The sequence below is a fragment of the Pongo abelii genome, chromosome 22, assembly GCF_028885655.2.
Source record: "Pongo abelii isolate AG06213 chromosome 22, NHGRI_mPonAbe1-v2.0_pri, whole genome shotgun sequence".
NCBI classification, from domain to species: domain Eukaryota; kingdom Metazoa; phylum Chordata; class Mammalia; order Primates; family Hominidae; genus Pongo; species Pongo abelii.
The window spans coordinates 17774212-17797684 of NC_072007.2; positions in this window are offsets into that span (position 1 = coordinate 17774212).

Below are 23473 nucleotides of genomic sequence, written 5' to 3' on the forward strand. Positions count from 1 at the left end.
TGATAGAGAAGTTTGGAAACACTCTTTTTGTAGAATCTGCAAGTGGATATTTGGAGCCGTTTGAGGCCTATGCTGGAAAAGGAAATATGTTCACATAAAAACTGAACAGAAGCGTTCTCAGAAACTTCTTTGTGTTCAGTGCATTCAACTCACAGACTTGAACTTACCTGTAGAAAGAGCAGTTTTGAAACACTCTTTTGGTAAAATCTGCAAGTGGTTATTTGGAGCACTTCGAGGCCTGTGCTGGGATATGGAATATCTTCACCAAAAAACTACAGAGAAGCATTCTCAGAAAGTTCTTCATGATGCATTCATTCAACTCACAGAGTTGAACCTTCCTTTTGATAGAACAGTTTTGAAACACTCTTTTTGTAGAATCTGCAAGAGGATATTTGGAGCGTTTTGAGGCCTATGCTGGAAAAGGAAATATCTTCACCTAAAAACTAGACAGAAGCATTCTCAGAAACTTCTGTGTGATGAGTGCATTCAACTCACAGACTTGAACGTTTCTTTTGATAGAACAGTTTGGAAACATTACGTTTGTAGAATCTGCAAGTGTTTATTCGGAGCACATTGAGGCCTCTGTTGGAAAAGGAAATATCTTCACATAAAAACTAGAGAGAAGGATTCTCAGAAACTTCTTTGTGATGAGTTCATTCAACTCACAGAGTTGAACCTACCAACTGATAGAGAAGTTTGGAAACACTCTTTTTGTAGAATCAGCAAGTGGATATTTGGAGCCGTTTGAGGCCTATGCTGGAAAAGGAAATATCTTCACATAAAAACTGAACAGAAGCATTCTGAGAAACTTCTTTGTGTTGAGTGCATTCAACTCACAGACTTGAACTTACCTGTAGAAAGAGCAGTTTTGAAACACTCTTTTGGTAAAATCTGCAAGTGGTTATTTGGAGCACTTCGAGGCCTGTGCTGGGATATGGAATATCTTCACCTAAAAACTACAGAGAAGCATTCTCAGAAAGTTCTTCACGATGCATTCATTCAACTCACAGAGTTGAACCTTCCTTTTGATAGAACAGTTTTGAAACACTGTTTTTGTAGAATCTGCAAGAGGATATTTGGAGCGTTTTGAGGCCTATGCTGGAAAAGGAAATATCTTCACCTAAAAACTAGACAGAAGCATTCTCAGAAACTTCTGTGTGATGAGTGCATTCAACTCACAGACTTGAACGTTTCTTTTGATAGAACAGTTTGGAAACATTACGTTTGTAGAATCTGCAAGTGTTTATCCGGAGCACCTTGAGGCCTATGTTGGAAAAGGAAATATCTTCACATAAAAACTAGAGAGAAGGATTCTCAGAAACTTCTTTGGATGAGTTCATTCAACTCACAGAGTTGAACCTACCAACTGATAGAGAAGTTTGGAAACACTCTTTTTGTAGAATCTGCAAGAGGATATTTGGAGCGGTTTGAGGCCTATGCTGGAAAAGGAAATATCTTCACATAAAAACTGAACAGAAGCATTCTCAGAAACTTGTTTGTGTTGAGTGCATTCAACTCACAGACTTGAACTTACCTATAGAAAGAGCAGTTTTGAAACACTCTTTTGGTACAATCTGCAAGTGGTTATTTTGAGCACTTCGAGGCCTGTGCTGGGATATGGAATATCTTCACCTAAAAACTACAGAGAAGCATTCTCAGAAAGTTCTTCACGATGCATTCATTCAACTCACAGAGTTGAACCTTCCTTTTGATAGAACAGTATTGAAACACTCTTTTTGTAGAATCTGCAAGAGGATATTTGGAGCGTTTTGAGGCCTATGCTGGAAAAGGAAATATCTTCACCTAAAAACTAGACAGAAGCATTCTCAGAAACTTCTGTGTGATGAGTGCATTCAACTCACAGACTTGAACGTTTCTTTTCATAGAACAGTTTGGAAACATTACGTTTGTAGAATCTGCAGGTGTTTATTGGGAGCACCTTGAGGCCTATGTTGGAAAAGGAAATACCTTCACATAAAAACTAGAGAGAAGGATTCTCAGAAACTTCTTTGTGATGAGTTCATTCAACTCACAGAGTTGAACCTACCAATTGATAGAGAAGTTTGGAAACACTCTTTTTGTAGAATCTGCAAGTGGATATTTGGAGCCGTTTGAGGCGTATGCTGGAAAAGGAAATATCTTCACAAAAAAACTGAACAGAAGCATTCTCAGAAACTTCTTTGTGTTGAGTGCATTCAACTCACAGACTTGAACTTACCTGTAGAAAGAGCAGTTTTGAAACACTCTTTTGGTAAAATCTGCAAGTGGTTATTTGGTGCACTTCGAGGCCTGTGCTGGGATATGGAATATCTTCACCTAAAAACTACAGAGAAGCAGTCTCAGAAAGTTGTTCACGATGCATTCATTCAACTCACAGAGTTGAACCTTCCTTTTGATAGAACAGTTTTGAAACACTCTTTTTGTAGAATCTGCAAGAGGATATTTGGAGCGTTTTGAGGCCTCTGCTGGAAAAGGAAATATCTTCACCTAAAAACTAGACAGAAGCATTCTCAGAAACTTCTGTGTGATGAGTGCATTCAACTCAGAGACTTGAACGTTTCTTTTGATAGAACAGTTTGGAAACATTACGTTTGTAGAATCTGCAGGTGTTTATTCGGAGCACCTTGAGGCCTATGTTGGAAAAGGAAATATCTTCACATAAAAACTAGAGAGAAGGATTCTCAGAAACTTCTTTGTGATGAGTTCATTCAACTCACAGAGTTGAACCTACCAATTGATAGAGAAGTTTGGAAACACTCTTTTTGTAGAATCTGCAAGTGGATATTTGGAGCCGTTTGACGCCTATGCTGGAAAAGGAAGTATCTTCACATAAAAACTGAACAGAAGCATTCTCAGAAACTTCTTTGTGTTCAGTGCATTCAACGCACAGACTTGAACTTACCTGTAGAAAGAGCAGTTTTGAAACACTCTTTTGGTAAAATCTGCAAGTGGTTATTTGGAGCACTTCGAGGCCTGTGCTGGGATATGGAATATCTTCACCTAAAAACTACAGAGAAGCAGTCTCAGAAAGTTCTTCACGATGCATTCATTCAACTCACAGAGTTGAACCTTCCTTTTGATAGAACAGTTTTGAAACACTCTTTTTGTAGAATCTGCAAGAGGATATTTGGAGCGTTTTGAGGCCTATGCTGGAAAAGGAAATATCTTCACCTAAAAACTAGACAGAAGCATTCTCAGAAACTTCTGTGTGATGAGTGCATTCAACTCAGAGACTTGAACGTTTCTTTTGATAGAACAGTTTGGAAACATTATGTTTGTAGAATCTGCAAGTGTTTATTCGGAGCACCTTGAGGCCTATGTTGGAAAAGGAAATATCTTCACATAAAAACTAGAGAGAAGGATTCTCAGAAACTTCTTTGTGATGAGTTCATTCAACTCACAGAGTTGAACCTACCAATTGATAGAGAAGTTTGGAAACACTCTTTTTGTAGAATCTGCAAGTGGATATTTGGAGCCGTTTGAGGCCTATGCTGGAAAAGGAAATATCTTCACATAAAAACTGAACAGAAGCGTTCTCAGAAACTTCTTTGTGTTCAGTGCATTCAACTCACAGACTTGAACTTACCTGTAGAAAGAGCAGTTTTGAAACACTCTTTTGGTAAAATCTGCAAGTGGTTATTTGGAGCACTTCGAGGCCTGTGCTGGGATATGGAATATCTTCACCTAAAAACTACAGAGAAGCCTTCTCAGAAAGTTCTTCACGATGCATTCATTCAACTCACAGAGTTGAACCTTCCTCTTGATAGAACAGTTTTGAAACACTCTTTTTGTAGAATCTGCAAGAGGATATTTGGAGCGTTTTGAGGCCTATGCTGGAAAAGGAAATATCTTCACCTAAAAACTAGACAGAAGCATTCTCAGAAACTTCTGTGTGATGAGTGCATTCAACTCAGAGACTTGAACGTTTCTTTTGATAGAACAGTTTGGAAACATTACGTTTGTAGAATCTGCAGGTGTTTATTCGGAGCACCTTGAGGCCTATGTTGGAAAAGGAAATATCTTCACATAAAAACTAGAGAGAAGGATTCTCAGAAACTTCTTTGTGATGAGTTCATTCAACTCACAGAGTTGAACCTACCAATTGATAGAGAAGTTTGGAAACACTCTTTTTGTAGAATCTGCAAGTGGATATTTGGAGCCGTTTGAGGCCTATGCTGGAAAAGGAAATATCTTCACATAAAAACTGAACAGAAGCATTCTCAGAAACTTCTTTGTGTTCAGTGCATTCAACTCACTGACTTGAACTTACCTGTAGAAAGAGCAGTTTTGAAACACTCTTTTGGTAAAATCTGCAAGTGGTTATTTGGAGCACTTCGAGGCCTGTGCTGGGATATGGAATATCTTCACCTAAAAACTACAGAGAAGCAGTCTCAGAAAGTTCTTCACGATGCATTCATTCAACTCACAGAGTTGAACCTTCCTTTTGATAGAACAGTTTTGAAACACTCTTTTTGTAGAATCTGCAAGAGGATATTTGGAGCGTTTTGAGGCCTATGCTGGAAAAGGAAATATCTTCACCTAAAAACTAGACAGAAGCATTCTCAGAAACTTCTGTGTGATGAGTGCATTCAACTCAGAGACTTGAACGTTTCTTTTGATAGAACAGTTTAGAAACATTACGTTTGTAGAATCTGCAAGTGTTTATTCGGAGCACCTTGAGGCCTATGTTGGAAAAGGAAATATCTTCACATAAAAACTAGAGAGAAGGATTCTCAGAAACTTCTTTGTGATGAGTTCATTCAACTCACAGAGTTGAACCTACCAATTGATAGAGAAGTTTGGAAACACTCTTTTTGTAGAATCTGCAAGTGGATATTTGGAGCCGTTTGAGGCCTATGCTGGAAAAGGAAATATCTTCACATAAAAACTGAACAGAAGCGTTCTCAGAAACTTCTTTGTGTTCAGTGCATTCAACTCACAGACTTGAACTTACCTGTAGAAAGAGCAGTTTTGAAACACTCTTTTGGTAAAATCTGCAAGTGGTTATTTGGAGCACTTCGAGGCCTGTGCTGGGATATGGAATATCTTCACCTAAAAACTACAGAGAAGCATTCTCAGAAAGTTCTTCACGATGCATTCATTCAACTCACAGAGTTGAACCTTCCTTTTGATAGAACAGTTTTGAAACACTCTTTTTGTAGAATCTGCAAGAGGATATTTGGAGCGTTTTGAGGCCTATGCTGGAAAAGGAAATATCTTCACCTAAAAACTAGACAGAAGCCTTCTCAGAAACTTCTGTGTGATGAGTGCATTCAACTCACAGACTTGAACGTTTCTTTTGATAGAACAGTTTTGAAACATTACGTTTGTAGAATCTGCAAGTGTTTATTCGGAGCACATTGAGGCCTCTGTTGGAAAAGGAAATATCTTCACATAAAAACTAGAGAGAAGGATTCTCAGAAACTTCTTTGTGATGAGTTCATTCAACTCACAGAGTTGAACCTACCAACTGATAGAGAAGTTTGGAAACACTATTTTTGTAGAATCTGCAAGTGGATATTTGGAGCCGTTTGAGGCCTATGCTGGAAAAGGAAATATCTTCACATAAAAACTGAACAGAAGCATTCTGAGAAACTTCTTTGTGTTGAGTGCATTCAACTCACAGACTTGAACTTACCTGTAGAAAGAGCAGTTTTGAAACACTCTTTTGGTGTAATCTGCAAGTGGTTATTTGGAGCACTTCAAGGCCTGTGCTGGGATATGGAATATCTTCACCTAAAAACTACAGAGAAGCATTCTCAGAAAGTTCTTCACGATGCATTCATTCAACTCACAGAGTTGAACCTTCCTTTTGATAGAACAGTTTGGAAACACTGTTTTTGTAGAATCTGCAAGAGGATATTTGGAGCGTTTTGAGGCCTATGCTGGAAAAGGAAATATCTTCACCTAAAAACTAGACAGAAGCATTCTCAGAAACTTCTGTGTGATGAGTGCATTCAACTCACAGACTTGAACGTTTCTTTTGATAGAACAGTTTGGAAACATTACGTTTGTAGAATCTGCAAGTGTTTATTCAGAGCACCTTGAGGCCTATGTTGGAAAAGGAAATATCTTCACATAAAAACTAGAGAGAAGGATTCTCAGAAACTTCTTTGTGATGAGTTCATTCAACTCACAGAGTTGAACCTACCAACTGATAGAGAAGTTTGGAAACACTCTTTTTGTAGAATCTGCAAGTGGATATTTGGAGCCGTTTGAGGACTATGCTGGAAAAGGAAATATCTTCACATAAAAACTGAACAGAAGCATTCTCAGAAACTTCTTTGTGTTGAGTGCATTCAACTCACAGACTTGAACTTACCTGTAGAAAGAGCAGTTTTGAAACACTCTTTTGGTAAAATCTGCAAGTGGTTATTTGGAGCACTTCGAGGCCTGTGCTGGGATATGGAATGTCTTCACCTAAAAACTACAGAGAAGCATTCTCAGAAAGTTCTTCACGATGCACTCATTCAACTCACAGAGTTGAACCTTCCTTTTGATAGAACAGTTTTGAAACACTCTTTTTGTAGAATCTGCAAGAGGATATTTGGAGCGATTTGAGGCCTATGCTAGAAAAGGAAATATCTTCACATAAAAACTGAACAGAAGCATTCTCAGAAACTTCTTTGTGTTGAGTGCATTCAACTCACAGAATTGAACTTACCTATAGAAAGAGCAGTTTTGAAACACTCATTTGGTAAAATCTGCAAGTGGTTATTTGGAGCACTTCGAGGCCTGTGCTGGGATATGGAATATCTTCACCTAAAAACTACAGAGAAGCATTCTCAGAAAGTTCTTCACGATGCATTCATTCAACTCACAGAGTTGAACCTTCCTTTTGATAGAACAGTTTTGAAACACTCTTTTTGTAGAATCTGCAAGAGGATATTTCGAGCGTTTTGAGGCCTATGCTGGAAAAGGAAATATCTTCACCTAAAAACTAGACAGAAGCATTCTCAGAAACTTCTGTGTGATGAGTGCATTCAACTCACAGACTTGAACGTTTCTTTTGATAGAACAGTTTGGAAACATTACGTTTGTAGAATCTGCAGGTGTTTATTCGGAGCACCTTGAGGCCTATGTTGGAAAAGGAAATATCTTCACATAAAAACTAGAGAGAAGGATTCTCAGAAACTTCTTTGTGATGAGTTCATTCAACTCACAGAGTTGAACCTACCAATTGATAGAGAAGTTTGGAAACACTCTTTTTGTAGAATCTGCAAGTGGATATTTGGAGCCGTTTGGGGCCTATGCTGGAAAAGGAAATATCTTCACATAAAAACTGAACAGAAGCAATCTCAGAAACTTCTTTGTGTTGAGTGCATTCAACTCACAGACTTGAACTTACCTGTGGAAAGAGCTGTTTTGAAACACTCTTTTGGTAAAATCTGCAAGTGGTTATTTGGAGCACTTCGAGGCCTGTGCTGGGATATGGAATATCTTCACCTAAAAACTACAGAGAAGCATTCTCAGAAAGTTCTTCATGATGCATTCATTCAACTCACAGAGTTGAACCTTCCTTTTGATAGAACAGTTTTGAAACACTCTTTTTGTAGAATCTGCAAGAGGATATTTGGAGCGTTTTGAGGCCTATGCTGGAAAAGGAAATATCTTCACCTAAAAACTAGACAGAAGCATTCTCAGAAACTTCTGTGTGATGAGTGCATTCAACTCACAGACTTGAACGTTTCTTTTGATAGAACAGTTTGGAAACATTACGTTTGTAGAATCTGCAAGTGTTTATTCGGAGCACATTGAGGACTATGTTGGAAAAGGAAATATCTTCACATAAAAACTAGAGAGAAGGATTCTCAGAAACTTCTTTGTGATGAGTTCATTCAACTCACAGAGTTGAACCTACCAACTGATAGAGAAGTTTGGAAACACTCTTTTTGTAGAATCTGCAAGTGGATATTTGGAGCCGTTTGAGGCCTATGCTGGAAAAGGAAATATCTTCACATAAAAACTGAACAGAAGCATTCTCAGAAACTTCTTTGTGTTGAGTGCATTCAACTCACAGACTTGAAATTACCTGTAAAAAGAGCAGTTTTGAAACACTCTTTTGGTAAAATCTGCAAGTGGTTATTTGGAGCACTTCGAGGCCTGTGCTGGGATATGGAATATCTTCACCTAAAAACTACAGAGAAGCATTCTCAGAAAGTTCTTCACGATGCATTCATTCAACTCACAGAGTTGAACCTTCCTTTTGATAGAACAGTTTTGAAACACTCTTTTTGTAGAATCTGCAAGAGGATATTTGGAGCGTTTTGAGGCCTATGCTGGAAAAGGAAATATCTTCACCTAAAAACTAGACAGAAGCATTCTCAGAAACTTCTGTGTGATGAGTGCATTCAACTCACAGACTTGAACGTTTCTTTTGATAGAACAGTTTGGAAACATTACGTTTGTAGAATCTGCAGGTGTTTATTCGGAGCACCTTGAGGCCTATGTTGGAAAAGGAAATATCTTCACATAAAAACTAGAGAGAAGGATTCTCAGAAACTTCTTTGTGATGAGTTCATTCAACTCACAGAGTTGAACCTACCAATTGATAGAGAAGTTTGGAAACACTCTTTTTGTAGAATCTGCAAGTGGATATTTGGAGCCGTTTGAGGCCTATGCTGGAAAAGGAAATATCTTCACATAAAAACTGAACAGAAGCGTTCTCAGAAACTTCTTTGTGTTCAGTGCATTCAACTCACAGACTTGAACTTACCTGTAGAAAGAGCAGTTTTGAAACACTCTTTTGGTAAAATCTGCAAGTGGTTATTTGGAGCACTTCGAGGCCTGTGCTGGGATATGGAATATCTTCACCTAAAAACTACAGAGAAGCATTCTCGGAAAGTTCTTCATGATGCATTCATTCAACTCACAGAGTTGAACCTTCCTTTTGATAGAACAGTTTTGAAACACTCTTTTTGTAGAATCTGCAAGAGGATATTTGGAGCGTTTTGAGGCCTATGCTGGAAAAGGAAATATCTTCACCTAAAAACTAGACAGAAGCATTCTCAGAAACTTCTGTGTGATGAGTGCATTCAACTCACAGACTTGAACGTTTCTTTTGATAGAACAGTTTGGAAACATTACGTTTGTAGAATCTGCAGGTGTTTATTCGGAGCACCTTGAGGCCTATGTTGGAAAAGGAAATATCTTCACATAAAAACTAGAGAGAAGGATTCTCAGAAACTTCTTTGTGATGAGTTCATTCAACTCACAGAGTTGAACCTACCAATTGATAGAGAAGTTTGGAAACACTCTTTTTGTAGAATCTGCAAGTGGATATTTGGAGCCGTTTGAGGCCTATGCTGGAAAAGGAAATATCTTCACATAAAAACTGAACAGAAGCGTTCTCAGAAACTTCTTTGTGTTCAGTGCATTCAACTCACAGACTTGAACTTACCTGTAGAAAGAGCAGTTTTGAAACACTCTTTTGGTAAAATCTGCAAGTGGTTATTTGGAGCACTTCGAGGCCTGTGCTGGGATATGGAATATCTTCACCTAAAAACTACAGAGAAGCATTCTCGGAAAGTTCTTCATGATGCATTCATTCAACTCACAGAGTTGAACCTTCCTTTTGATAGAACAGTTTTGAAACACTCTTTTTGTAGAATCTGCAAGAGGATATTTGGAGCGTTTTGAGGCCTATGCTGGAAAAGGAAATATCTTCACCTAAAAACTAGACAGAAGCATTCTCAGAAACTTCTGTGTGATGAGTGCATTCAACTCACAGACTTGAACGTTTCTTTTGATAGAACAGTTTTGAAACATTACGTTTGTAGAATCTGCAAGTGTTTATTCGGAGCACATTGAGGCCTCTGTTGGAAAAGGAAATATCTTCACATAAAAACTAGAGAGAAGGATTCTCAGAAACTTCTTTGTGATGAGTTCATTCAACTCACAGAGTTGAACCTACCAACTGATAGAGAAGTTTGGAAACACTATTTTTGTAGAATCTGCAAGTGGATATTTGGAGCCGTTTGAGGCCTATGCTGGAAAAGGAAATATCTTCACATAAAAACTGAACAGAAGCATTCTGAGAAACTTCTTTGTGTTGAGTGCATTCAACTCACAGACTTGAACTTACCTGTAGAAAGAGCAGTTTTGAAACACTCTTTTGGTGAAATCTGCAAGTGGTTATTTGGAGCACTTCGAGGCCTGTGCTGGGATATGGAATAACTTCACCTAAAAACTACAGAGAAGCATTCTCAGAAAGTTCTTCACGATGCATTCATTCAACTCACAGAGTTGAACCTTCCTTTTGATAGAACAGTTTGGAAACACTGTTTTTGTAGAATCTGCAAGAGGATATTTGGAGCGTTTTGAGGCCTATGCTGGAAAAGGAAATATCTTCACCTAAAAACTAGACAGAAGCATTCTCAGAAACTTCTGTGTGATGAGTGCATTCAACTCACAGACTTGAACGTTTCTTTTGATAGAACAGTTTGGAAACATTACGTTTGTAGAATCTGCAAGTGTTTATTCGGAGCACCTTGAGGCCTATGTTGGAAAAGGAAATATCTTCACATAAAAACTAGAGAGAAGGATTCTCAGAAACTTCTTTGTGATGAGTTCATTCAACTCACAGAGTTGAACCTACCAACTGATAGAGAAGTTTGGAAACACTCTTTTTGTAGAATCTGCAAGTGGATATTTGGAGCCGTTTGAGGACTATGCTGGAAAAGGAAATATCTTCACATAAAAACTGAACAGAAGCATTCTCAGAAACTTCTTTGTGTTGAGTGCATTCAACTCACAGACTTGAACTTACCTGTAGAAAGAGCAGTTTTGAAACACTCTTTTGGTAAAATCTGCAAGTGGTTATTTGGAGCACTTCGAGGCCTGTGCTGGGATATGGAATGTCTTCACCTAAAAACTACAGAGAAGCATTCTCAGAAAGTTCTTCACGATGCACTCATTCAACTCACAGAGTTGAACCTTCCTTTTGATAGAACAGTTTTGAAACACTCTTTTTGTAGAATCTGCAAGAGGATATTTGGAGCGATTTGAGGCCTATGCTAGAAAAGGAAATATCTTCACATAAAAACTGAACAGAAGCATTCTCAGAAACTTCTTTGTGTTGAGTGCATTCAACTCACAGAATTGAACTTACCTATAGAAAGAGCAGTTTTGAAACACTCATTTGGTAAAATCTGCAAGTGGTTATTTGGAGCACTTCGAGGCCTGTGCTGGGATATGGAATATCTTCACCTAAAAACTACAGAGAAGCATTCTCAGAAAGTTCTTCACGATGCATTCATTCAACTCACAGAGTTGAACCTTCCTTTTGATAGAACAGTTTTGAAACACTCTTTTTGTAGAATCTGCAAGAGGATATTTCGAGCGTTTTGAGGCCTATGCTGGAAAAGGAAATATCTTCACCTAAAAACTAGACAGAAGCATTCTCAGAAACTTCTGTGTGATGAGTGCATTCAACTCACAGACTTGAACGTTTCTTTTGATAGAACAGTTTGGAAACATTACGTTTGTAGAATCTGCAGGTGTTTATTCGGAGCACCTTGAGGCCTATGTTGGAAAAGGAAATATCTTCACATAAAAACTAGAGAGAAGGATTCTCAGAAACTTCTTTGTGATGAGTTCATTCAACTCACAGAGTTGAACCTACCAATTGATAGAGAAGTTTGGAAACACTCTTTTTGTAGAATCTGCAAGTGGATATTTGGAGCCGTTTGAGGCCTATGCTGGAAAAGGAAATATCTTCACATAAAAACTGAACAGAAGCAATCTCAGAAACTTCTTTGTGTTGAGTGCATTCAACTCACAGACTTGAACTTACCTGTGGAAAGAGCAGTTTTGAAACACTCTTTTGGTAAAATCTGCAAGTAGTTATTTGGAGCACTTCGAGGCCTGTGCTGGGATATGGAATATCTTCACCTAAAAACTACAGAGAAGCATTCTCAGAAAGTTCTTCATGATGCATTCATTCAACTCACAGAGTTGAACCTTCCTTTTGATAGAGCAGTTTTGAAACACTCTTTTTGTAGAATCTGCAAGAGGATATTTGGAGCGTTTTGAGGCCTATGCTGGAAAAGGAAATATCTTCACCTAAAAACTAGACAGAAGCATTCTCAGAAACTTCTGTGTGATGAGTGCATTCAACTCACAGACTTGAACGTTTCTTTTGATAGAACAGTTTGGAAACATTACGTTTGTAGAATCTGCAAGTGTTTATTCGGAGCACATTGAGGCCTATGTTGGAAAAGGAAATATCTTCACATAAAAACTAGAGAGAAGGATTCTCAGAAACTTCTTTGTGATGAGTTCATTCAACTCACAGAGTTGAACCTACCAACTGATAGAGAAGTTTGGAAACACTCTTTTTGTAGAATCTGCAAGTGGATATTTGGAGCCGTTTGAGGCCTATGCTGGAAAAGGAAATATCTTCACATAAAAACTGAACAGAAGCATTCTCAGAAACTTCTTTGTGTTGAGTGCATTCAACTCACAGACTTGAAATTACCTGTAGAAAGAGCAGTTTTGAAACACTCTTTTGGTAAAATCTGCAAGTGGTTATTTGGAGCACTTCGAGGCCTGTGCTGGGATATGGAATATCTTCACCTAAAAACTACAGAGAAGCATTCTCAGAAAGTTCTTCACGATGCATTCATTCAACTCACAGAGTTGAACCTTCCTTTTGATAGAACAGTTTTGAAACACTCTTTTTGTAGAATCTGCAAGAGGATATTTGGAGCGTTTTGAGGCCTATGCTGGAAAAGGAAATATCTTCACCTAAAAACTAGACAGAAGCATTCTCAGAAACTTCTGTGTGATGAGTGCATTCAACTCACAGACTTGAACGTTTCTTTTGATAGAACAGTTTGGAAACATTACGTTTGTAGAATCTGCAGGTGTTTATTCGGAGCACCTTGAGGCCTATGTTGGAAAAGGAAATATCTTCACATAAAAACTAGAGAGAAGGATTCTCAGAAACTTCTTTGTGCTGAGTTCATTCAACTCACAGAGTTGAACCTACCAATTGATAGAGAAGTTTGGAAACACTCTTTTTGTAGAATCTGCAAGTGGATATTTGGAGCCGTTTGAGGCCTATGCTGGAAAAGGAAATATCTTCACATAAAAACTGAACAGAAGCATTCTCAGAAACTTCTTTGTGTTGAGTGCATTCAACTCACAGACTTGAACTTACCTGTAGAAAGAGCAGTTTTGAAACACTCTTTTGGTAAAATCTGCAAGTGGTTATTTGGAGCACTTCGAGGCCTGTGCTGGGATATGGAATATCTTCACCTAAAAACTACAGAGAAGCATTCTCAGAAAGTCCTTCACGATGCATTCATTCAACTCACAGAGTTGAACCTTCCTTTTGATAGAACAGTTTTGAAACACTCTATTTGTAGAATCTGCAAGAGGATATTTGGAGCGTTTTGATGCCTATGCTGGAAAAGGAAATATATTCACCTAAAAACTAGACAGAAGAATTCTCAGAAACTTCTGTGTGATGATTGCATTCAACTCACAGACTTGAACGTTTCTTTTGATAGAACAGTATGGAAACATTACGTTCGCAGAATCTGCAAGTGTTTATTCGGAGCACCTTGAGGCGTATATTGGAAAAGGAAATATCTTCACATAAAAACTAGAGAGAAGGATTCTCAGAAACTTCTTTGTGATGAGTTCATTCAACTCACGGAGTTGAACCTATCAATTGATAGAGAAGTTTGGAAACACTCTTTTTGTAGAATCTGCAAGTGGATATTTGGAGCCGTTTGAGGCCTATGCTGGAAAAGGAAATATCTTCACATAAAAACTGAACAGAAGCATTCTCAGAAACTTCTTTGTGTTGAGTGCATTCAACTGACAGACTTGAACTTACATGTAGAAAGAGCAGTTTTGAAACACTCTTTTGGTAAAATCTGCAAGTTGTTATTTGGAGCACTTCGAGGCCTGTGCTGGGATATGGAATATCTTCACCTAAAAACTACAGAGAAGCATTCTCAGAAAGTTCTTCACGATGCATTCATTCAACTCACAGAGTTGAACCTTCCTTTTGATAGAACAGTTTTGAAACACTCTTTTTGTAGAATCTGCAAGAGGATATTTGGAGCGTTTTGAGGCCTATGCTGGAAAAGGAAATATCTTCACATAAAAACTGAACAGAAGCATTCTCAGAAACTTCTTTGTGTTGAGTGCATTCAACTCACAGACTTGAACTTACCTATAGAAAGAGCAGTTTTGAAACACTCTTTTGGTAAAATCTGCAAGTGGTTATTTGGAGCACTTCGAGGCCTGTGCTGGGATATGGAATATCTTCACCTAAAAACTACAGAGAAGCATTCTCAGAAAGTTCTTCACGATGCATTCATTCAACTCACAGAGTTGAACCTTCCTTTTGATAGAACAGTTTTGAAACACTCTTTTTGTAGAATCTGCAAGAGGATATTTGGAGCGTTTTGAGGCCTATGCTGGAAAAGGAAATATCTTCACCTAAAAACTAGACAGAAGCATTCTCAGAAACTTCTGTGTGATGAGTGCATTCAACTCACAGACTTGAACGTTTCTTTTCATAGAACAGTTTGGAAACATTACGTTTGTAGAATCTGCAGGTGTTTATTGGGAGCACCTTGAGGCCTATGTTGGAAAAGGAAATACCTTCACATAAAAACTAGAGAGAAGGATTCTCAGAAACTTCTTTGTGATGAGTTCATTCAACTCACAGAGTTGAACCTACCAATTGATAGAGAAGTTTGGAAACACTCTTTTTGTAGAATCTGCAAGTGGATATTTGGAGCCGTTTGAGGCCTATGCTGGAAAAGGAAATATCTTCACACAAAAACTGAACAGAAGCATTCTCAGAAACTTCTTTGTGTTGAGTGCATTCAACTCACAGACTTGAACTTACCTGTAGAAAGAGCAGTTTTGAAAAACCCTTTTGGTAAAATCTGCAAGTGGTTATTTGGTGCACTTCGAGGCCTGTGCTGGGATATGGAATATCTTCACCTAAAAACTACAGAGAAGCAGTCTCAGAAAGTTGTTCACGATGCATTCATTCAACTCACAGAGTTGAACCTTCCTTTTGATAGAACAGTTTTGAAACACTCTTTTTGTAGAATCTGCAAGAGGATATTTGGAGCGTTTTGAGGCCTATGCTGGAAAAGGAAATATCTTCACCTAAAAACTAGACAGAAGCATTCTCAGAAACTTCTGTGTGATGAGTGCATTCAACTCAGAGACTTGAACGTTTCTTTTGATAGAACAGTTTGGAAACATTATGTTTGTAGAATCTGCAGGTGTTTATTCGGAGCACCTTGAGGCCTATGTTGGAAAAGGAAATATCTTCACATAAAAACTAGAGAGAAGGATTCTCAGAAACTTCTTTGTGATGAGTTCATTCAACTCACAGAGTTGAACCTACCAATTGATAGAGAAGTTTGGAAACACTCTTTTTGTAGAATCTGCAAGTGGATATTTGGAGCCGTTTGAGGCCTATGCTGGAAAAGGAAATATCTTCACATAAAAACTGAACAGAAGCATTCTCAGAAACTTCTTTGTGTTGAGTGCATTCAACTCACAGCCTTGAACTTACCTGTAGAAAGAGCAGTTTTGAAACACTCTTTTGGTAAAATCTGCAAGTGGTTATTTGGAGCACTTCGAGGCCTGTGCTGGGATATGGAATATCTTCACCTAAAAACTACAGAGAAGCATTCTCAGAAAGTTCTTCACGATGCATTCATTCAACTCACAGAGTTGAACCTTCCTTTTGATAGAACAGTTTTGAAACACTCTTTTTGTAGAATCTGCAAGAGGATATTTGGAGCGTTTTGAGGCCTATGCTGGAAAAGGAAATATCTTCACCTAAAAACTAGACAGAAGCATTCTCAGAAACTTCTGTGTGATGAGTGCATTCAACTCAGAGACTTGAACGTTTCTTTTGATAGAACAGTTTGGAAACATTACGTTTGTAGAATCTGCAAGTGTTTATTCGGAGCGCCTTGAGGCCTATGTTGGAAAAGGAAATATCTTCACATAAAAACTAGAGAGAAGGATTCTCAGAAACTTCTTTGTGATGAGTTCATTCAACTCACAGAGTTGAACCTACCAATTGATAGAGAAGTTTGGAAACACTCTTTTTGTAGAATCTGCAAGTGGATATTTGGAGCCGTTTGAGGCCTATGCTGGAAAAGGAAATATCTTCACATAAAAACTGAACAGAAGCGTTCTCAGAAACTTCTTTGTGTTCAGTGCATTCAACTCACAGACTTGAACTTACCTGTAGAAAGAGCAGTTTTGAAACACTCTTTTGGTAAAATCTGCAAGTGGTTATTTGGAGCACTTCGAGGTCTGTGCTGGGATATGGAATATCTTCACCTAAAAACTACAGAGAAGCCTTCTCAGAAACTTCTTCACGATGCATTCATTCAACTCACAGAGTTGAACCTTCCTCTTGATAGAACAGTTTTGAAACACACTTTTTGTAGAATCTGCAAGAGGATATTTGGAGCGATTTGAGGCCTATGCTGGAAAAGGAAATATCTTCACCTAAAAACTAGACAGAAGCATTCTCAGAAACTTCTGTGTGATGAGTGCATTCAACTCAGAGACTTGAACGTTTCTTTTGATAGAACAGTTTGGAAACATTACGTTTGTAGAATCTGCAGGTGTTTATTCGGAGCACCTTGAGGCCTATGTTGGAAAAGGAAATATCTTCACATAAAAACTAGAGAGAAGGATTCTCAGAAACTTCTTTGTGATGAGTTCATTCAACTCACAGAGTTGAACCTACCAATTGATAGAGAAGTTTGGAAACACTCTTTTTGTAGAATCTGCAAGTGGATATTTGGAGCCGTTTGAGGCCTATGCTGGAAAAGGAAATATCTTCACATAAAAACTGAACAGAAGCATTCTCAGAAACTTCTTTGTGTTGAGTGCATTCAACTCACAGACTTGAACTTACCTGTAGAAAGAGCAGTTTTGAAACACTCTTTTGGTAAAATCTGCAAGTGGTTATTTGTAGCATTTCGAGGCCTGTGCTGGGATATGGAATATCTTCACCTAAAAACTACAGAGAAGCAGTCTCAGAAAGTTCTTCACGATGCATTCATTCAACTCACAGAGTTGAACCTTCCTTTTGATAGAACAGTTTTGAAACACTCTTTTTGTAGAATCTGCAAGAGGATATTTGGAGCGTTTTGAGGCCTATGCTGGAAAAGGAAATATCTTCACCTAAAAACTAGACAGAAGCATTCTCAGAAACTTCTGTGTGATGAGTGCATTCAACTCAGAGACTTGAACGTTTCTTTTGATAGAACAGTTTAGAAACATTACGTTTGTAGAATCTGCAAGTGTTTATTCGGAGCACCTTGAGGCCTATGTTGGAAAAGGAAATATCTTCACATAAAAACTAGAGAGAAGGATTCTCAGAAACTTCTTTGTGATGAGTTCATTCAACTCACAGAGTTGAACCTACCAATTGATAGAGAAGTTTGGAAACACTCTTTTTGTAGAATCTGCAAGTGGATATTTGGAGCCGTTTGAGGCCTATGCTGGAAAAGGAAATATCTTCACATAAAAACTGAACAGAAGCGTTCTCAGAAACTTCTTTGTGTTCAGTGCATTCAACTCACAGACTTGAACTTACCTGTAGAAAGAGCAGTTTTGAAACACTCTTTTGGTAAAATCTGCAAGTGGTTATTTGGAGCACTTCGAGGCCTGTGCTGGGATATGGAATATCTTCACCTAAAAACTACAGAGAAGCATTCTCAGAAAGTTCTTCATGATGCATTCATTCAACTCACAGAGTTGAACCTTCCTTTTGATAGAACAGTTTTGAAACACTCTTTTTGTAGAATCTGCAAGAGGATATTTGGAGCGTTTTGAGGCCTATGCTGGAAAAGGAAATATCTTCACCTAAAAACTAGACAGAAGCATTCTCAGAAACTTCTGTGTGATGAGTGCATTCAACTCACAGACTTGAACGTTTCTTTTGATAGAACAGTTTTGAAACATTACGTTTGTAGAATCTGCAAGTGTTTATTCGGAGCACATTGAGGCCTCTGTTGGAAAAGGAAATATCTTCACATAAAAACTAGAGAGAAGGATTCTCAGAAACTTCTTTGTGATGAGTTCATTCAACTCACAGAGTTGAACCTACCAACTGATAGAGAAGTTTGGAAACACTGTTTTTGTAGAATCTGCAAGTGGATATTTGGAGCCGTTTGAGGCCTATGCTGGAAAAGGAAATATCTTCACATAAAAACTGAACAGAAGCATTCTGAGAAACTTCTTTGTGTTGAGTGCATTCAACTCACAGACTTGAACTTACCTGTAGAAAGAGCAGTTTTGAAACACTCTTTTGGTGAAATCTGCAAGTGGTTATTTGGAGCACTTCGAGGCCTGTGCTGGGATATGGAATATCTTCACCTAAAAACTACAGAGAAGCATTCTCAGAAAGTTCTTCACGATGCATTCATTCAACTCACAGAGTTGAACCTTCCTTTTGATAGAACAGTTTGGAAACACTCTTTTTGTAGAATCTGCAAGAGGATATTTGGAGCGTTTTGAGGCCTATGCTGGAAAAGGAAATATCTTCACCTAAAAACTAGACAGAAGCATTCTCAGAAACTTCTGTGTGATGAGTGCATTCAACTCACAGACTTGAACGTTTCTTTTGATAGAACAGTTTGGAAACATTACGTTTGTAGAATCTGCAAGTGTTTCTTCGGAGCACCTTGAGGCCTATGTTGGAAAAGGAAATATCTTCACATAAAAACTAGAGAGAAGGATTCTCAGAAACTTCTTTGTGATGAGTTCATTCAACTCACAGAGTTGAACCTACCAATTGATAGAGAAGTTTGGAAACACTCTTTTTGTAGAATCTGCAAGTGGATATTTGGAGCCGTTTGAGGCCTATGCTGGAAAAGGTAATATCTTCACATAAAAACTGAACAGAAGCATTCTCAGAAACTTCTTTGTGTTGAGTGCATTCAACTCACAGACTTGAACTTACCTGTAGAAAGAGCAGTTTTGAAACACACTTTTGGTAAAATCTGCAAGTGGTTATTTGGAGCACTTCGAGGCCTGTGCTGGGATATGGAATATCTTCACCTAAAAACTACAGAGAAGCATTCTCAGAAAGTTCTTCACGATGCATTCATTCAACTCACAGAGTTGAACCTTCCTTTTGATAGAACAGTTTTGAAACACTCTTTTTGTAGAATCTGCAAGAGGATATTTGGAGCGTTTTGAGGCCTATGCTGGAAAAGGAAATATCTTCACCTAAAAACTAGACAGAAGCATTCTCAGAAACTTCTGTGTGATGAGTGCATTCATCTCAGAGACTTGAACGTTTCTTTTGATAGAACAGTTTGGAAACATTACGTTTGTAGAATCTGCAAGTGTTTATTCGGAGCACCATGAGGCCTATGTTGGAAAAGGAAATATCTTCACATAAAAACTAGAGAGAAGGATTCTCAGAAACTTCTTTGTGATGAGTTCTTTCAACTCACAGTGTTGAACCTACCAATTGATAGAGAAGTTTGGAAACACTCTTTTTGTAGAATCTGCAAGTGGATATTTGGAGCCGTTTGAGGCCTATGCTGGAAAAGGAAATATCTTCACATAAAAACTGAACAGAAGCCTTCTCAGAAACTTCTTTGTGTTGAGTGCATTCAACTCACAGACTTGAACTTACCTGTAGAAAGAGCAGTTTTGAAAAACTCTTTTGGCAAAATCTGCAAGTGGTTATTTGGAGCACTTCGAGGCCTGTGCTGGGATATGGAATATCTTCACCTAACAACTACAGAGAAGCATTCTCAGAAAGTTCTTCAAGATGCATTCATTCAACTCACAGAGTTGAACCTTCCTTTTGATAGAACAGTTTTGAAACACTCTTTTTGTAGAATCTGCAAGAGGATATTTGGAGCGTTTTGAGGCCTATGCTGGAAAAGGAAATATCTTCACATAAAAACTGAACAGAAGCATTCTCAGAAACTTCTTTGTGTTGAGTGCATTCAAGTCACAGACTTGAACTTACCTACAGAAAGAGCAGTTTTGAAACACTCTTTTGGTAAAATCTGCAAGTGGTTATTTGGAGCACTTCGAGGCCTGTGCTGGGATATGGAATATCTTCACCTAAAAACTACAGAGAAGCATTCTCAGAAAGTTCTTCACGATGCATTCATTCAACTCACAGAGTTAAACCTTCCTTTTGATAGAACAGTTTTGAAACACTCTTTTTGTAGAATCTGCAAGAGGATATTTGGAGCGTTTTGAGGCCTATGCTGGAAAAGGAAATATCTTCACCTAAAAACTAGACAGAAGCATTCTCAGAAACTTCTGTGTGATGAGTGCATTCAACTCACAGACTTGAACGTTTCTTTTGATAGAACAGTTTGGAAACATTACGTTTGTAGAATCTGCAAGTGTTTATCCGGAGCACCTTGAGGCCTATGTTGGAAAAGGAAATATCTTCACATAAAAACTAGAGAGAAGGATTCTCAGAAACTTCTTTGGATGAGTTCATTCAACTCACAGAGTTGAACCTACCAACTGATAGAGAAGTTTGGAAACACTCTTTTTGTAGAATCTGCAAGTGAATATTTGGAGCCGTTTGAGGACTATGCTGGAAAAGGAAATATCTTCACATAAAAACTGAACAGAAGCATTCTCAGAAACTTCTTTGTGTTGAGTGCATTCAACTCACAGACTTGAACTTACCTGTAGAAAGAGCAGTTTTGAAACACTCTTTTGGTACAATCTGCAAGTGGTTATTTGGAGCACTTCGAGGCCTGTGCTGGGATATGGAATATCTTCACCTAAAAACTACAGAGAAGCATTCTCAGAAAGTTCTTCACGATGCATTCATTCAACTCACAGAGTTGAACCTTCCTTTTGATAGAACAGTTTGGAAACACTGTTTTTGTAGAATCTGCAAGAGGATATTTGGAGCGTTTTGAGGCCTATGCTGGAAAAGGAAATATCTTCACCTAAAAACTAGACAGAAGCATTCTCAGAAACTTCTGTGTGATGAGTGCATTCAACTCACAGACTTGAACGTTTCTTTTGATAGAACAGTTTGGAAACATTACGTTTGTAGAATCTGCAAGTGTTTATTCGGAGCACCTTGAGGCCTATGTTGGAAAAGGAAATATCTTCACATAAAAACTAGAGAGAAGGATTCTCAGAAACTTCTTTGTGATGAGTTCATTCAACTCACAGAGTTGAACCTACCAATTGATAGAGAAGTTTGGAAACACTCTTTTTGTAGAATCTGCAAGTGGATATTTGGAGCCGTTTGAGGCCTATGCTGGAAAAGGAAATCTCTTCACATAAAAACTGAACAGAAGCATTCTCAGAAACTTCTTTGTGTTGAGTGCATTCAACTCACAGACTTGAACTTACCTGTAGAAAGAGCAGTTTTGAAACACTCTTTTGGTAAAATCTGCAAGTGGTTATTTGGAGCACTTCGAGGCCCGTGCTGGGATATGGAATATCTTCACTTAAAACTACAGAGAAGCATTCTCAGAAAGTTCTTCACGATGCATTCATTCAACTCACAGAGTTGAACCTTCCTTTTGATAGAACAGTTTTGAAACACTCTTTTTGTAGAATCTGCAAGAGGATATTTGGAGCGATTTGAGGACTATGCTGGAAAAGGAAATATCTTCACATAAAAACTGAACAGAAGCATTCTCAGAAACTTGTTTGTGTTGAGTGCATTCAACTCACAGACTTGAACTTACCTATAGAAAGAGCAGTTTTGAAACACTCTTTTGGTAAAATCTGCAAGTGGTTATTTGGAGCACTTCGAGGCCTGTGCTGGGATATGGAATATCTTCACCTAAAAACTACAGAGAAGCATTCTCAGAAAGTTCTTCACGATGCATTCATTCAACTCACAGAGTTGAACCTTCCTTTTGATAGAACAGTATTGAAACACTCTTTTTGTAGAATCTGCAAGAGGATATTTGGAGCGTTTTGAGGCCTATGCTGGAAAAGGAAATATCTTCACCTAAAAACTAGACAGAAGCATTCTCAGAAACTTCTGTGTGATGAGTGCATTCAACTCACAGACTTGAACGTTTCTTTTCATAGAACAGTTTGGAAACATTACGTTTGTAGAATCTGCAGGTGTTTATTGGGAGCACCTTGAGGCCTATGTTGGAAAAGGAAATACCTTCACATAAAAACTAGAGAGAAGGATTCTCAGAAACTTCTTTGTGATGAGTTCATTCAACTCACAGAGTTGAACCTACCAATTGATAGAGAAGTTTGGAAACACTCTTTTTGTAGAATCTGCAAGTGGATATTTGGAGCCGTTTGAGGCGTATGCTGGAAAAGGAAATATCTTCACACAAAAACTGAACAGAAGCATTCTCAGAAACTTCTTTGTGTTGAGTGCATTCAACTCACAGACTTGAACTTACCTGTAGAAAGAGCAGTTTTGAAACACTCTTTTGGTAAAATCTGCAAGTGGTTATTTGGTGCACTTCGAGGCCTGTGCTGGGATATGGAATATCTTCACCTAAAAACTACAGAGAAGCAGTCTCAGAAAGTTGTTCACGATGCATTCATTCAACTCACAGAGTTGAACCTTACTTTTGATAGAACAGTTTTGAAACACTCTTTTTGTAGAATCTGCAAGAGGATATTTGGAGCGTTTTGAGGCCTCTGCTGGAAAAGGAAATATCTTCACCTAAAAACTAGACAGAAGCATTCTCAGAAACTTCTGTGTGATGAGTGCATTCAACTCAGAGACTTGAACGTTTCTTTTGATAGAACAGTTTGGAAACATTACGTTTGTAGAATCTGCAGGTGTTTATTCGGAGCACCTTGAGGCTTATGTTGGAAAAGGAAATATCTTCACATAAAAACTAGAGAGAAGGATTCTCAGAAACTTCTTTGTGATGAGTTCATTCAACTCACAGAGTTGAACCTACCAATTGATAGAGAAGTTTGGAAACACTCTTTTTGTAGAATCTGCAAGTGGATATTTGGAGCCGTTTGACGCCTATGCTGGAAAAGGAAATGTCTTCACATAAAAACTGAACAGAAGCATTCTCAGAAACTTCTTTGTGTTCAGTGCATTCAACGCACAGACTTGAACTTACCTGTAGAAAGAGCAGTTTTGAAACACTCTTTTGGTAAAATCTGCAAGTGGTTATTTGGAGCACTTCGAGGCCTGTGCTGGGATATGGAATATCTTCACCTAAAAACTACAGAGAAGCAGTCTCAGAAAGTTCTTCACGATGCATTCATTCAACTCACAGAGTTGAACCTTCCTTTTGATAGAACAGTTTTGAAACACTCTTTTTGTAGAATCTGCAAGAGGATATTTGGAGCGTTTTGAGGCCTATGCTGGAAAAGGAAATATCTTCACCTAAAAACTAGACAGAAGCATTCTCAGAAACTTCTGTGTGATGAGTGCATTCAACTCAGAGACTTGAACGTTTCTTTTGATAGAACAGTTTGGAAACATTACGTTTGTAGAATCTGCAAGTGTTTA